Below are 14820 nucleotides of genomic sequence, written 5' to 3'. Positions count from 1 at the left end.
CATGGATCTATTTTCTTTCAGAGGAAGCATATATTAAAAAGTTATTACCTCTGCTTTAAATCTTGTAACATGGAAAACTGTAGGTGTCTCAAATCCCATAAAACCATAAAAATTAAGTTTTCCCTGCTCATAACTCCTCTAAGCAATTCTTATATAGCAAATGAAATTATCCCCTTTTGACTACCATATATATAGAAACTTAGAAGCTACAATAAATTTAAGGCCTTCATTTATAGCTACAATGGATCAGGAAAATACATTTGTAGGCTTTGTGAGAGTATATGTATTAATAAAAAATTGTTATATTTAGTCTGACCTATCTAGGGAGCACAAGAACTTCTGAAATATTAAATTAAAAAAACATGCAAGTGAAGTTAGGTGAACAGGATGTTATCAGTAAATATACTAAGGGTTCCAAATTTAGTTTACAGTCAATTGCCAAGTGTCTTTAGACAAATTGTAATTTTTAAAATATTATTTTAAAAATCAAAATATATGTATGAATACTAAAGTGAACATTAAGGAAAACAGAAGTGTATGATTGCTATACTCATACTCTTAGACTTAGTGTTTGGAGAATTAATCTCTATACTGGTGGTAGAACACATTTAAGTTCACATAATTGTTAAATAAAAGAGTTGAAAAATAAAGAATCCTTTTGTACATAGTTCTCAGTGCAGTAAATATTAGAATCCCAATCTTCAGATATAATAATAAAAAGTAGAGTCAAAAGCAATGTCTGAATGAGAAGTTTGCGGATATTTCAGGGAAAAAGAATTTGAAAAGTCACTGTTAGTGGTTAATAAGAGATATTGGGGGAAAAGCTAGAAAGTCAATTGTTAGCATATTTTTTTCCTTAAAATAGTGTAATAAAAGCATGATCAGCCTCTCCAGTAATCATGAAATACAATTAAATCACAGCTTCCTTCCCTGCTGGGAGACTTTAATTGGGGGATCAAAGATAGATTTTCAGTGCTCCCTCACCCTAATCCTGACTTCCTACACAAAATCCCAAGATACCACTTCTACAGAACTAGGATTTCTAGAAGTTTCACCCCTCAGAAGAAAACTAAAATAGTAAAATAGTTTCATTTACACCATGGCAATTACTATGCTTTGGATAGAGTGATTGTGTCTCCTGTAGTGTTCCTGTGCTGGAAACTTGGTCTCCATTGTGATAACGTTGAATGGAGGAGGACTCAAGAAGTAGCTTAGTGGGAAATAAACAGGTTAATACAAGTGCTGCTATCAGAAGGGATTAATGTAGCTGTATGAGACCCCAGTTAGTTTCCTCAAAAGTGAGTTGTTATAAAGAGTGAACCTGGCCTTTTCTGAAGGTGGCCAGTTCCTTTTCTGTTTGTCATGTTGCGATGCAGTCAATAGGACCTTTCCACACTGCAGGTCCTTACTGTTTGGACACTACAGCCACTAGAATCATGGGCCAAATACACTGCATTGCTTTGTGAAATATCCAGCCTCCAACATTGCCTTTCAGCAACACAAAATAGACTAAAACAGTATTAACCATAGGAAAATTGCCAAATTCCAGACACAGAGTATTTATCTTTATTAGGAAAAGTGGGTGTTCAAATAATCACATCACAGAAAAACATGCATTCTTAGCAAGAGGCATGAAACACAGTACTGCAGACAAAACAGCTTGCTGTTAGGGATAATTTTCAAAAGAGAAAAGGTAAAGCTCACTATTTTCCTAGCTGTCTATTTTTGTTTTTGTTATTTTGTTTTGGAGTCTTATCCAAAAAATAATTTCCTTGAAGTTTTGAAGAGTTCTCATGTTTTCTTCAAGTAGTTTTGTACTAATTTTACAGTTAGATATCTGATCCTTTTTGAGTTGATTTTTATACAGGGTGAGAGATAGAGAACGACATTATGACATAGAATGATAAATATCTCATATTCTCTTTCAAAAATGGGAGCTAAAAATCAGTTGATCTGAATATAGAAAAGTAATTAGTAGAGGCTGGGTAGGGTAGTGACAGGAATAAAGGGAGTTTGGAATATCATGACTTCATATATTTTGTTCATTATTTGGTTGTTTCATGCAAGAAGAGAAATATAATCCTCGTTAATACAACTTTTCCAAAAGCAGACATTTCTGGTTAATTTTAATTGAGTAGGAGTCATTATTTATATGAAAAACTGTGGAAAGAATATAACAGGTTATGCTGTCTCCTTTTAAAGGGAACTTAATTTTTTTCTTTTGACAGGTGTGGTAGGAGAATTTCCAGTTTGCCTGTATTCATTTTCAGGGATTGCAATGATTCTAACATGGGCTCTATTGTTTACAAAGTTCAGTTTATTTCTCACACAACCATTTATCAGGGTCACTTTTTGGAATCTCAATTCTAAATGTCAAGGCTCAGTAGATTCTGGTTGCTAGGTTCTGCACTACAATTTTATAGCCATACAGCCCCATGGGAACATAAAATTCTTCTTCTGAGAATTTCAGTAACCTCTATCACAATTCACAGATGTCCCCAGGATTACAAGTGCCTTCTTTTCTTGTATCTTCACTGATATCTTAGCTTTCTGATGCTTTCAAGCAAAATTTTAAAAAAATTATAAATATAACCAAGTCTCCAGTTGTTTTATCAACTATATGGTCCAAATGATGTAATATCTGGAAATGAAAGTGTCCTGGTTTTTTGTTTTTGTGTGTTAATTGTACTAACTTTCCCAAATACTTAATATAAAAATTTTAACCTAAGAAACCTTGAAATAATTTTATTTTGAATAGCCATATACCCCAACTTAGATTCTGTAATTGTTACTTTTTGCCTTATATATTTATTCATTTTAATTTTTATTCATTTAAATGTTATAAATTATAAGTCTACTTGGCCCACAATTTGAACCTACATATAACTGAATCTGTATATAACTAGAACTTAATGTTTTATTTATAATTCTTTTTTGAAGTAAAATTTACATAAAATAAAATGACTAATTCTTTATTATGAGTTTTGGCAAATGAATACACCTATGTACTCAAGATCCCAAACACAGGACATCTTGTCTACCCAGACGGATTTCTCAAGCTCATTGCCAATTACTTCCTCACCACCACCTTAGAGGCAATCACTGCTCTGCTCTATTTTTTGTTGTAATTTAGTTTACCTTCTCTAGAACTTTATGTAACAGTTATACTAAGTAATTTTTTTGCTAAAGATATTCTTATGAAGTCCAATGTGTTCTGAGTTTCATCCAAATTATTGCATTTAGCAATTGTTCATTTCTTTTTATTGCTGACTCATATTTTTTACACAAATATACTACATTTTGTTTTTTGTTTTTTTGAGGTTTTTTCCCCATTAACTTTATTGGTACATTTTAGGTATAAAATACAGTTACATTCATCATTGGGATCTTGTATCATTACATGAGTCTCTTGGTTCTTATTTTTTTTCCCCTTCCCTTGCCCTCCCTTCACACCCTCCACCCTTCCCTATTTGCAAAGACCTTGTTTCCATTTTTTTCTCTTCTCATATTTTTTTCTTTCTCTTTTTTCCCTTCCCCTACCCCTCCCAATTCCCTTGCTCTTTTAGACATTTTCTTCCTGTTACACAATATCAGTTATACATTTTTAAAATTACAATATCAAGATCTAGGAGACATTACCACAGATTTTACAGAATTTAAAAGGATATAGAAAGCATATTACAAAAATCTGTTTGAAATAAATTTGACAACTTCTAAGAAGTACCTTGGAAGACAAATTAATGAAACTAACTCTGGAGGAAATATAAAATTTGAATAGCACCTATTAAAGAAAGTATATTCCTAGCTTGAAAACCTACCTATATGACAACAGCAGGCTCATAAACATTTTAACTGATAAATTAGATCAAACAATTAAAGCAGAAAAAAGAAGGAACACTTCTCCCCTCATTTTAGGAACTCAACATTGTGCTAATCCTAAAACTGGATAAAGATAATAGAAGAAAAAATTATGAACATAAATAGAAATTTGTTTAACAAAACAAACTATTGGAAGTCAGATCTGGCAGGATGTAGAAAGTGGTTTTGTTATAGGGATGGCAGTGTTGGTTCAGCATTGGAAGATCCACCCCCAAAAGTCTTCATTTTAACAGAGGAAAGGAAAAAGCCATATGATCCTGTCACTAGTTGGAGAAAAAGTATTGGACTAAATTCTACAGCTGTTCATGGTAAAAGCCATCAGGAGACTAGAAGTAGAACAGAAACTTCTCAACGGATTAAAGACATATACTCCATACTTCCAGCGAGAATGCCTTATATAAATGCAGAAGATACAATGCTTTCTCCTTAAGGTGGGGAACAAGGGCAGATATGCTTACTCTTAATCTGTCCATTAAACTTTGAAACCTAGGCCCCACCAAAATAGTCTGGCAATAAAATGACACAACTAGGATAGAATTGGCATGGCAGAAGCAAAATCTTTATATGTAGATGAAATGATCATCTACAGAGAAAATATTAAGAAATCTCTAGGAGCCCCTAGAACTTGTACTTGAATTTAGCAGGATTAGAAAACACAAGGTATATATAAAAATTCAGGTCTGTGTATACTTGCTATAAATGAAGAATTGGATATTGAAATTTAAAAGTTATGTAGGAGTACAAAGGACCTAGAAAAGTTAAAAACAAAAACAAAAGCAGTGTTGTAAGACATTTAGGACCTAATTTTAAGACTTCTTCTAAAGCTACAGTAACCAAGGCAGTGTTGGTGTAAGGAAAGACATATAGATCATTTGAATAACAGAGAGAATCTAGAAATAGAACCACACATATATGGTCCACTGAGTTTTGAAAGATTATTTAACATTAGCATTTTATAGAATATAAACTCGATTCAAGAGCCGAGTAAGAGATAGTGTTTTCAGCAAATGGCACTAGAACACCTGGTATCCGTATATAAAAAATTAACCTCAACTCTTTTTTTCCATACATGAAAATAACTTGAAGGGATCTATGCAGCTAAATAAGAAAGCCTTAAAGTATAAAACCTTAAGAAGAAATTATAAGGGAAAATATTTATGAATTCAGGGTAGGCAAGAACTACCTAGGATACAAAAGACATGATGTATAAAAGAAAAAAATTGATAAATGAGATTCCACCAAAATTTAGAACCTTAAATGACATCATTAAAATGAAAAGTAGTCCTTAAACAGACCCTATTTACAATGCATATAACCTATGAGCAGAATATATAAAGAACTCTTACAGCTCATTAATAGACAACCCAGTTAAAATGTAGACATAAGAAGATGATAGCCAGTATAGCACAAGGAATGGGGTGCAACTCTAGAATCAGAAAAATACTCATCAGTACAATAACAAGATTAAATTATACACTCATTAGGGAGATGAAGTCAAAAGTTTTAAAAGCCTTGTCATGACTTTTTCTTTTTGTTGGATTCTCCCTCTTTGCATTTAATTTGTTACACCCAGTGGATTCATTCTGCTGGGCTTCCTGGGGTTGTGATCCTCATTGTCTTTTCCTAGGGTATTGTTTAAAATTTTTTGGAGTGCTGGTTTGGTATTCATGAAGTTCCTGAGGTGCTCTTTATCATGAAAGTATCTTATTTCTCTATCAATTTTGAAAGATACTTTTGCAGGGTACATCAATCTGGGTTGGAGGCTGTTTTCCTTTAGGGCTTGAAATACATCACTCCAAGCTCTTCTTGCTTTGAGGGTTTGCATTGAGAAGTCTGCTGTGATTCTGATGGGCTTTCCTTTGTATGTGATTTGTTTCTTTTCTCTCACTGCTTGTAGAATTTTATTCTTCTGTTGGGTTTCTGAAATCCTAACTATTCTATGCCTATGTATAGATATTTTTTGATTAAGGCTATTTGGAGTCCTATATGCCTCACTTATCTGTATGTCAAGTTCTTTTCCCCTCCTTGAGAAGTTTTCTGCCATCACTTCTGTGAACAGTTTTTTATATCATCTCCACTCTCTCCTGTTTCTTCATTGAGTCAAATCAGTCTTATGTTATTCTTCTTTGCATCGTCTAGCAGCTGCTGGATTGATTTCTCATGTTCCCTTACAATTTAAAAGCAATTTTTCTTTTCCTTGTCCCTAATTGCAATCTTGTCTTCTATATGTGAAATTCTATCCTCACATTGGCTCATTCTGCTGCGCAGACTTTCGATGGAGATTTTAATCTCTTGGAAATCTGTTTGTATTTGTTTTATGGATTCTATTTGTTTCCTATGTTGGGATTCCATCATGTTCCTCAAATCCTCTATTTTTTATCTGTGTCCTCTCTAGATTTATTAATCATGTCTTGCACCATGAGCAAAATCTTTGCTGTTATCTTAGTAATTATTTCTGATTTCATTTTTTCCAGATCCTCTTTTGTTGCCAGTTCAGAGAGTCCAGGTGGTTGAGTATCAGATTGTTCCATCTCATTTCCCTTTGGGGTTGCTGTAGGTGACCTGGAAGTCTGTTTTTGAGGCTTGTTTATGTGTCTTCTCATTTCCACGGTGGGAGGAGGGAGTTGCTTCTGGCTCCCATGCAGTTCATGTTCTCTGCCCTAGGAGCTTGGGATGGCATCGGGGGAGCTTCCTTCTGGGTTCTGGGACCAGCTCACCTTCTCTGCCCTAGGAGCTTGGGATGGAGGTGGGGAGCTTCCTTCTGGGTGCCAGGACTGGCTGAGCTTCTCTGCCCTAGGAGCCTGGGATAGAGGTGGGGAGCTTCCTTCTGGGTGATGGGACTGGCTGAGCTCCTCTGCCCTTGGAGCCTGGGATGGAGGTGGGGAGTTTCCTTCCAGGTGCTGGGACCAGCTGAGCTTCTCTGCCCTAGGAGCCTGGGATGGAGGTGGGGGCTTCCTTCTGAGTGCTGGGACCAGCTCACCTTCTCTGCCTAGGAGCCTGGGATGGGGGCAGGGGAGCTTCCCTCCAGGTGCTGGGACCAACTGAGCTTCTCTGCCCTAGGAGCCTGGGATGGAGGTGGGGAGCTTCCTTCTGGGTGCTGGGACTGGCTCACCTTCTCTGCCTTTGGAGCCTGGGATGAAGGTGGGGAGCTTCCTTCTGGGTATATACTACATTTTGTTAATCCACTCTCAGGATATTCTTATTCTATTATGAACAAAATTTTATTCTGTCATAAACAAACTTTGGTGGCTATGCATTTCAGCATTTTAGTTGGCCTGGAACTTGAGTGCTGAAGTTCTTCATCAGAAAGGGCTTCAGTTGATCTGTAAAGTCACCAAATGTGTACAAAAAAGTGGGGCATACGTACATTTGAGGATTTTCTAGGGAGAGTGTCTACGTATTTCAATAGTTTTTCAAATGGGTTCATGACACAAAAAGCCCAAGGGCTACTAATTTAGAACATTGTGTATAAGGGAAATGGCTGTTTAGATCCAGAAAAACAACTTACAAATTTTTGGAATCCAGCCTGTTGGAAAGTTAAGAGCTACAAATGTGTCTTCTAATGATGAGTCATATTAAACTAGGATTTTATGAAAATTTCAATGAATGCTGCTTTGATTTTACTCTTAGTCTATATTGATCTCAAAATATTCTTATTCTTCTTAGCTGATCTTCCCTTCTTTGAAATTATCCAAAGTACAAAGGCCTCAGAGATCAGATAGTTTTATAAAATGGTTTATTTAAACTTTATTTTTCCTTATTTTGCAGCTAAAATTTATCTAAGTCCCTAATTTTCTTTGCTGTAGAGAATCAAGGAGGCAGAGAGAAGAGAGAAACAGAAGGTCTGTTTTTGAATGTGAAAAATAGAAGTTTGAGGCTAAGAGCACCCTGGTGGAGAGTGCTACTGTCGATCTGCAGGGAATTGTAAATAACCCTGAAGAAACTCAGCCCTGACCCTTTTAAGGGTTCAACAACTAAAGGCTAATTTTGTGTGTTCTTGCTGAGTTTTCACATGGTTCCATGGAGCCTGCTTCCAGCTGGAACTGGACATGGAAATACTTATGCTGAAATAACATTGGGAAAGGAGCCCCTGTGAAGCTTCTGATCAAGCAGGAATGAAAAGAAATGGAAAATCCCAGGAGATTGTCTCATTTATTATTTTTATCTTTTCTTCTGCCTCATTGGAAGACAGTTTCCAGGCAGATAAGGATCTATATGAGATATTTTGTAAGACAAACTACTTTATATCTTTTCAGAAGTCCAGTCTTTAAAGGTACTTATGATAAAACAAATTTATCTACTAGTGATTTGCTCAAGAAATCATTCTTCTTAACATTTTTATTATTACTAGGGTCACCATCTTTTTTACTTGTTTTTCTCAATATCTGACGAATAAACTAACTAAATCTTTTTAGAAGTAGCAGCCTACTAGTTTTACTCAAGTTGCTTCTAGCTGTTCTCCAAAAGCAATTTATATATTTACTTTTACATAAATACTATTAAAAATAAGACGTATAACACAGTCAAAATTTATCATTGATTTTACATGACCTAGATTAGACTTCTGTATTCTGCTTGCCCATGTATTGTATGCTACAGTGAACAATACCTTAAAAATTTATCCAAAAGACAGGTAATTTTGTCTGTCTGTGTAAAAACTCTAAGACTTAAGAGAAAAAATAGAAGTAAAGAAAATAGATCTAGGTATTGGATAGCTGAGGTCTTGCTCCTGCATGATTGTGGCAGGAGTGGTGCATTCCTTCAATGACTTTTCCACAGACCCAGGTAACAAGAGAAATAACAAAAGTGCCCCTTCCCCAGCACTGAACTCTAATGCAAGTTGGGATCTGGTTTGTATTTAGGTAAGTGTAGCAGGTCTATACTTGTACATTTTGTTTGTTGTCTTGTTGTGCTGTTTATCAAATAATAATAATAATGATGATGATGATGATAATGATGATGATGATGATTAGACCACATTTTCAGATCTTGTAGCATAACTGCATTTTGAAAATACAGCAATTCTAAGGGAAGAAATAGGAATAGATGGACGCTCCCATGGTCCCAAGATAAATTCCAAATCTTAGCCAAGGCGTAAAATGAGTTTTTACATCTTTATTTTTCTAACAGAAACAAATTGAGCCCAAAACATTTTATGAGCGACTTTAGGTAAACAAAGAGAATAGCTTTTCTCTCTTTACCCAGATTTATTGAGTAATGTTTGACAAATAAACATATATTTTAACTTGTACAGCATATTTTATGTACCTATGCACTGTTAAATGCTAATCATGATCAAGCAAATTATATTTTCATTACTTCACACACACACACCTATGTGTATCTTTGTGTTAGTGTGTGAATGCTTTTTAAACTTTTTACTGCCTGGCATGGTGTCTGACATACCGGTGAGGCACTATAAATGATTATTTCATCTCCACAGTTTAGTCTAATGGATTAAATTCTAAAATCCTACACTTTCAAGCATGAGCAGCTTTGGGAAACATTGTTAAATGGGAAAAAATGTGCTTCAGAATTTGTCTGCTTTCTCTTTCTTTGTGTACAACACACGTGTCATGTAATTTTACCATTTTCTGGTTGAGATTATGAATTTCTGCTGTGACTGAGACCTCTGGATTGTTTCTTTTCAATAAGATATTTCTTGATAAAGAATGTGGGAGATTTCCAGATAACATATTTTTCTATGAAACCCTTGGAATGGGAATGATAATATATATGATAACAGGAAAGATATTTTAGGGTATAAACTCTTGCAAAACCTCAGATCAAAAAATCACACCAAGGAAGATCTCACTCTTGGTTTTAAGGACTGGAGAGAAAGCAACATAATATTCCCTTGAGAAAGCAGAGTCTTTCTCTTGTTTTGCTGATGGGAAGGTTTCAGAGCATAAGTTCTTGCTCCACTTACATGAGTAAGATGGGAACTGGACTCAAAACCCAGGGACCACTCTAGGTTTTCTATTGCATTAAAACTTTATATAACCAAAGATGTATATATGAATTTGATTTACAGCTCTGACCTCTTTTTATTTTGGGAAACAATAATTATATTTCTTCAAACTGTGATTAATAAATGTAATATATTTATAAACTCTTCATGAGGTCCTGGTATATCCAGTTTTCTGGGTCAGTGTATTATTTTGCTCATAAAGGTCAGTAAATCTTTGAAATGCTATTTTAAAACAATTCAAATGTAGTAACAATATTTGCCATGTACTAAATTTACATGAAGGTTTTTTTACTTGTCTGTCATTTTAGCTAGACATTGAAGAATGGGTCATAAAATTTTTATTTGCCTGTGGCATTAATATAATATTTATATAGGAATACATAAATTCTTGATTTTAAAAATATATTTTCAGTGAATTGAAATTTGTACTGAATTATTTTTGAACTGCCTTAATGTTTTAGCTCTGCCTTGAAAGCATAAAGTAGAGCAATAAAAGTTTTTTTTAAAGTTTTCCTCTTTGGCCTACAAGTATCCTTTTCTATAAATAATCTTATTAAATTTTTAACAAATATATTTAATAAAATTCATGTAGCAATGGGGCCAGGGATTTAGCTCAGTGGTTCCACCGCCTGCCTTGCAAGCGGAAGGATCCGAGTTCAATCCCCGGTACCAAAAAAAAAAAAAAATTTATGTAGCAGTACAGTTTACAGTTGTTCCCTGTATCTAGGGCACAGAAATAGTCTAATTATATTTTGAGTTGTGATGTAAAACATAGAGCTAAAGTCCTCTACTCCAGCGGTGGTGAACCTATGGCATGTGTGCCACAGTAGGCATGCAGAGCCCTCTCAGTTAGCACTCAAGCCACGTTGCCCTTGCAGTCAAGCATTGGATAACAGTTGTTTTTCTCTAAACTAAAACCTCAGTTTTCAGATTTAATTGCAGTGCTGACTCTTTGCAATAAATAAGTGGGTTTTGGATAACACTTTGAATACTCAGTCTCTAAAAGGTTTGCCATTGCTGCCTAGGCCCTACCACAAGGCAGTGGCAATTGTTTAGGAAAGTATGTTGAATACTTGGAGCAAATAGAATATGTTTGTTGTCTGCATTTATAAGAGAAACATCTAAGTTATCTTTAGCATTCTTTATTCTTGATTATTTGTGTGCCTTCATCCTGACAGTGAGTTAGTTGTTTTGGCTCCTTCATGATTAGAAATACAGAAAAGATAGCTCTCTCCAGATGTGTTGTGTGTTGGGGATTCCAAATGAGGTCTTTTGACAGTTTCCTTAACACACACTAGCACAGTAATTATAACAGATTTTCAAACAGATGACTTCAAAAACAAATTTCTAAGTACTTAGAGAGTGAATCCACATCTGAAGACTGATTCATTACTGAGGTTGACCATTTTATGTCCCAAAGCCTTGGTTGACACTCCTGTTTCACACAGTTTTCTGAACTGTTGGCTTGCATGGGGCTCCTGGGACATTAGGGAATTCATCTCTCTGTAATCTTAGCCTTTAGTTAGCAAACCACTTACATTCGTGTCCCTTAGAATCTGTGTTAATGAACCCCATATGTGCCAGAGTTTATGTTATTTCAAAAGTAGACAGAAAAGAATGATTACTGCTGGTGAATGTGCTCTTAATTAACTGAAAATGTGATGAGTTTTATACACCATTTTAGCTCTGTTTCTAATTGCCTAAAGCCAACTTGTGGTTCTGAACACTCATTTGCTTATTTAAACTTCATGGTTTCTGGATTAAGACACTAGAGAAATATACACAAAAAAGTGGTAGAACATTTATCCAGAAAGTCTATATCACAGTAGATCTTCCATGTACTTTACCTAGCAATTGTCTTACTTAATTTTAAAAAGTATTAGGTAATACTTATTGTCAGAAAAACAGAGTTGAGGCAATACTTCAATTAACCCAAATTTGGAAAATTATGAAGCCTACATTGGATATTAAAAGATGTTTTAAAAGGTTGAATTTTTGTGTTCATAGTTTACAGAGTAAATTTAAAAAATCAAGTGTCATCTATACATGAAATGACAGAGAGCACCTTATTTTGCTACACCAACTTGAAAAGCATGAGTCTCAGCATCCCATAATTCATAAACAGATAATCTATATGGCAAGGCAATATATTTAAGTAAACTCCATACTTGATTTTTTAGTAACATTGATAAACACTCTATTTAAATCCTTTATTTGGCACAAAAATTTGTTGATTCTTGCATAAAAGAAGCATCAAGAAGGGAAGAGAAAACCTTATTTAAACGCCTTATTGCTTTATAAAGCTAGAGATGCCATGAATGAACCAGCAATTTGGTTGTTTTTTAGGTGTCTAGATAATTGAAAGTTTAGTGTGCAAGAAATGAGTACCATTTATGACACAGAGTTGGGAATCCTCCTGAATCTAAACTGGACTCCTGCCTGACCAGGAAACATAAACACACATTGGTATTTGTGGTTTTGTAAATATGGACAGGAGATTTTGAATCTCCTTTTATAATCAATGAACAATTGTCTTTCCTTTGGCTTTTCAATATCTCTCTGTACTGGGGATTTTTCCCCTCCTAACCTACATATATTTCTATTTTTTAACCTACGTACATTTCTAAGTATCTGCTTTTCAAAAAGCCATGCATCTACTACAAAATCAAAATTTAGATTATTGTAATTATTTTCCTGCTTATTTCTCAATTTTCAAAACTATGTGACTGAAAAATACTGTTTAGTAAAATTATATAAATGTCAATATATGTCATTAAACATCATTGGTATTATTCTCTAAGGGTATAATGTCAGAAATTACTAAATTAAGAGAAAGGGTGAATATAAAAATGGAAATATTTTAATTATTCAGTGAATAATGAATATAAAATCCATACTGTCTTTTCATTACAAAAATACAAATCTAACTGTTTTAATAATTTGGTCATTTGAACCATATTACTTTGTTTTTTTAACATATACTACATAAATATGAAAAACAACCTTTGGTTATAATTTATTTAAAGTCCAATGTTTATACTGGAATCGAATTACTCTAACATCATTGTATATATTTACTCTATTCATGCTGCAAAACAAATCAAAAGAAATAAAAAACAGGTTTTAGATATTCACAGTGTGAAAGAGGAATTAGCATGCATTTATGCGTGTTAACTGAGCTGGGGATCAGAATGGAATGAAGTTTCAATAAAATACAATCAGAACAAAGAGGTCAGAGGGAAAAATCCAGGCACTTGGAAATGGCAAATGTCAGAGAATTGGGGGAGCATTGAGGAAAGTCACCCCTTGGGGTAAGGGTAACAGTCGCGATTCCCCTGGAGGGAACTGATGGTACAGCTGTTACTCTCCTGAGTTAATTCTGGAAGGAAATAACTTAAGGAAATATGTCTGAAAATTGCTTGATTAACTATGTCTGAAAAATTACTTTAGGGAGAGAAAACTGGTCTCTCCCTAGGGCAGAAGTAATTTGTCTCAGATTAAAACTCTGAGAGTAAGGCTGGCTTTTGGGTGTAAGGAGATTAGTAATGGTAGCAATTATTCATCGGTAATATAGGTGAAGAAATTGTTATAAGTGCTTTACACCTATTAATTTATGTGTCTCACAACAATATGAAGGTGATACTATTACTGGCAACACATTTTACAGATAAAAAAGAGAGGTAATTTAAATTGCTCCAAATCACAGAGTTAATAAGTGATGACAGGAGGGATAAATTCAGCTGTCTGGCTCTACAGATATATATATATATATTACCATGACACAAAACTGCTCACCCTTAAGATGAGTCTGGCATATTAGTGAGGATTAAGTTAGGCTGTAGGTAGCTGTAACCAGTATGTTGACTACTATGATTTGAGATGGAATCAAAATGCAATTTTTCTTTTATTACTTTTCTCTTTCACTTTTCCTTTAAACTTTATTAATGGAAATAATCTTTCCCAACCCTAGTTTAAAATTTTGCAAGCTGATGATGTTTCTATTACTTTAGCTAATAGGCCTCCAGGGAGAAGATAATAAAAACAGAGTCTTAGTTTGGAAAAAGGATGTTCTGTCTGAGATAGAAATTTAAAATATTGAACTTATTTAAGTCTGGTTCTTCTTCTCTCCTGCCCTAGCAGGAAGTCTGCAGTAGGAGGAAGGGAAGGGCAGATCCATTTCTCTGCTTCTCCTTCTGCTTCATGTACCAACTCCCCACAATGAATGTAATCATTATTACTGCAAAGATGTACTATAAAAATAAAACTTTACAAAAAGAGATAAGTTAGGAGGGTCTCATGATGCCATTCTGGGGCTCATCACCTGTAGAGCTGGGAGGTAGAGTGGACCAGGGACTCATTCCTATCTGAGACACTGGAGGATCAGAAAGGCTGATGAGCTGGTTTGGGGGAGCTGAAGTGCTGCTGGGCTGGGATGTGCCTGCACAGCTAGCCTATTGGGCTGAGGGATGCTGCAGTGTTTTGTAACAGGAGAGCAGGTGGGTTATCCAAGAGACCACTGGCGTAGGCTGTTTTGGGCCTGTTCAAGTAAGGCCACATGGAAGAAGCAGAGAGATCCCAGTGACAAGAAGCTCCATTGTGTATACATGCTACATTTTCTTTATCCATTCTTCTGTTGATGAACATGTAAGCTACTTCCAAGATTTAGCTATTATAAATTGTGCTGCTATAAACATGGGTAGTCGTGTATCACTGTAATATTATGTCTTTAATTCTTTCAGAAGATATCAAAAGGGTAATACATTGAATGGAATTTTTAGTTTTACTTTTTTTGCTCCTCTTTCATTTCTATCTCCTCAAACATTTCTATTTCTATCTCTACGACAAATTACTTCTGCTTTAGGGAAAGAAAAAATTATTTTCCCTTTATGTTCTCAGGCATAGTTTCTTAAGTTATTTCCTTCCCCAAATTAACTTCTCTCGGGATAGTTAACAGCTATACCATCAATTCC

This window comes from Heterocephalus glaber, unplaced genomic scaffold (genome assembly GCF_053883595.1).
Source record: "Heterocephalus glaber isolate CG9 unplaced genomic scaffold, H.glaber_assembly_v1.0 deba00001569, whole genome shotgun sequence".
Taxonomy (NCBI): Eukaryota; Metazoa; Chordata; class Mammalia; order Rodentia; family Bathyergidae; genus Heterocephalus; species Heterocephalus glaber.
This window is presented reverse-complemented; position numbering follows the sequence as displayed.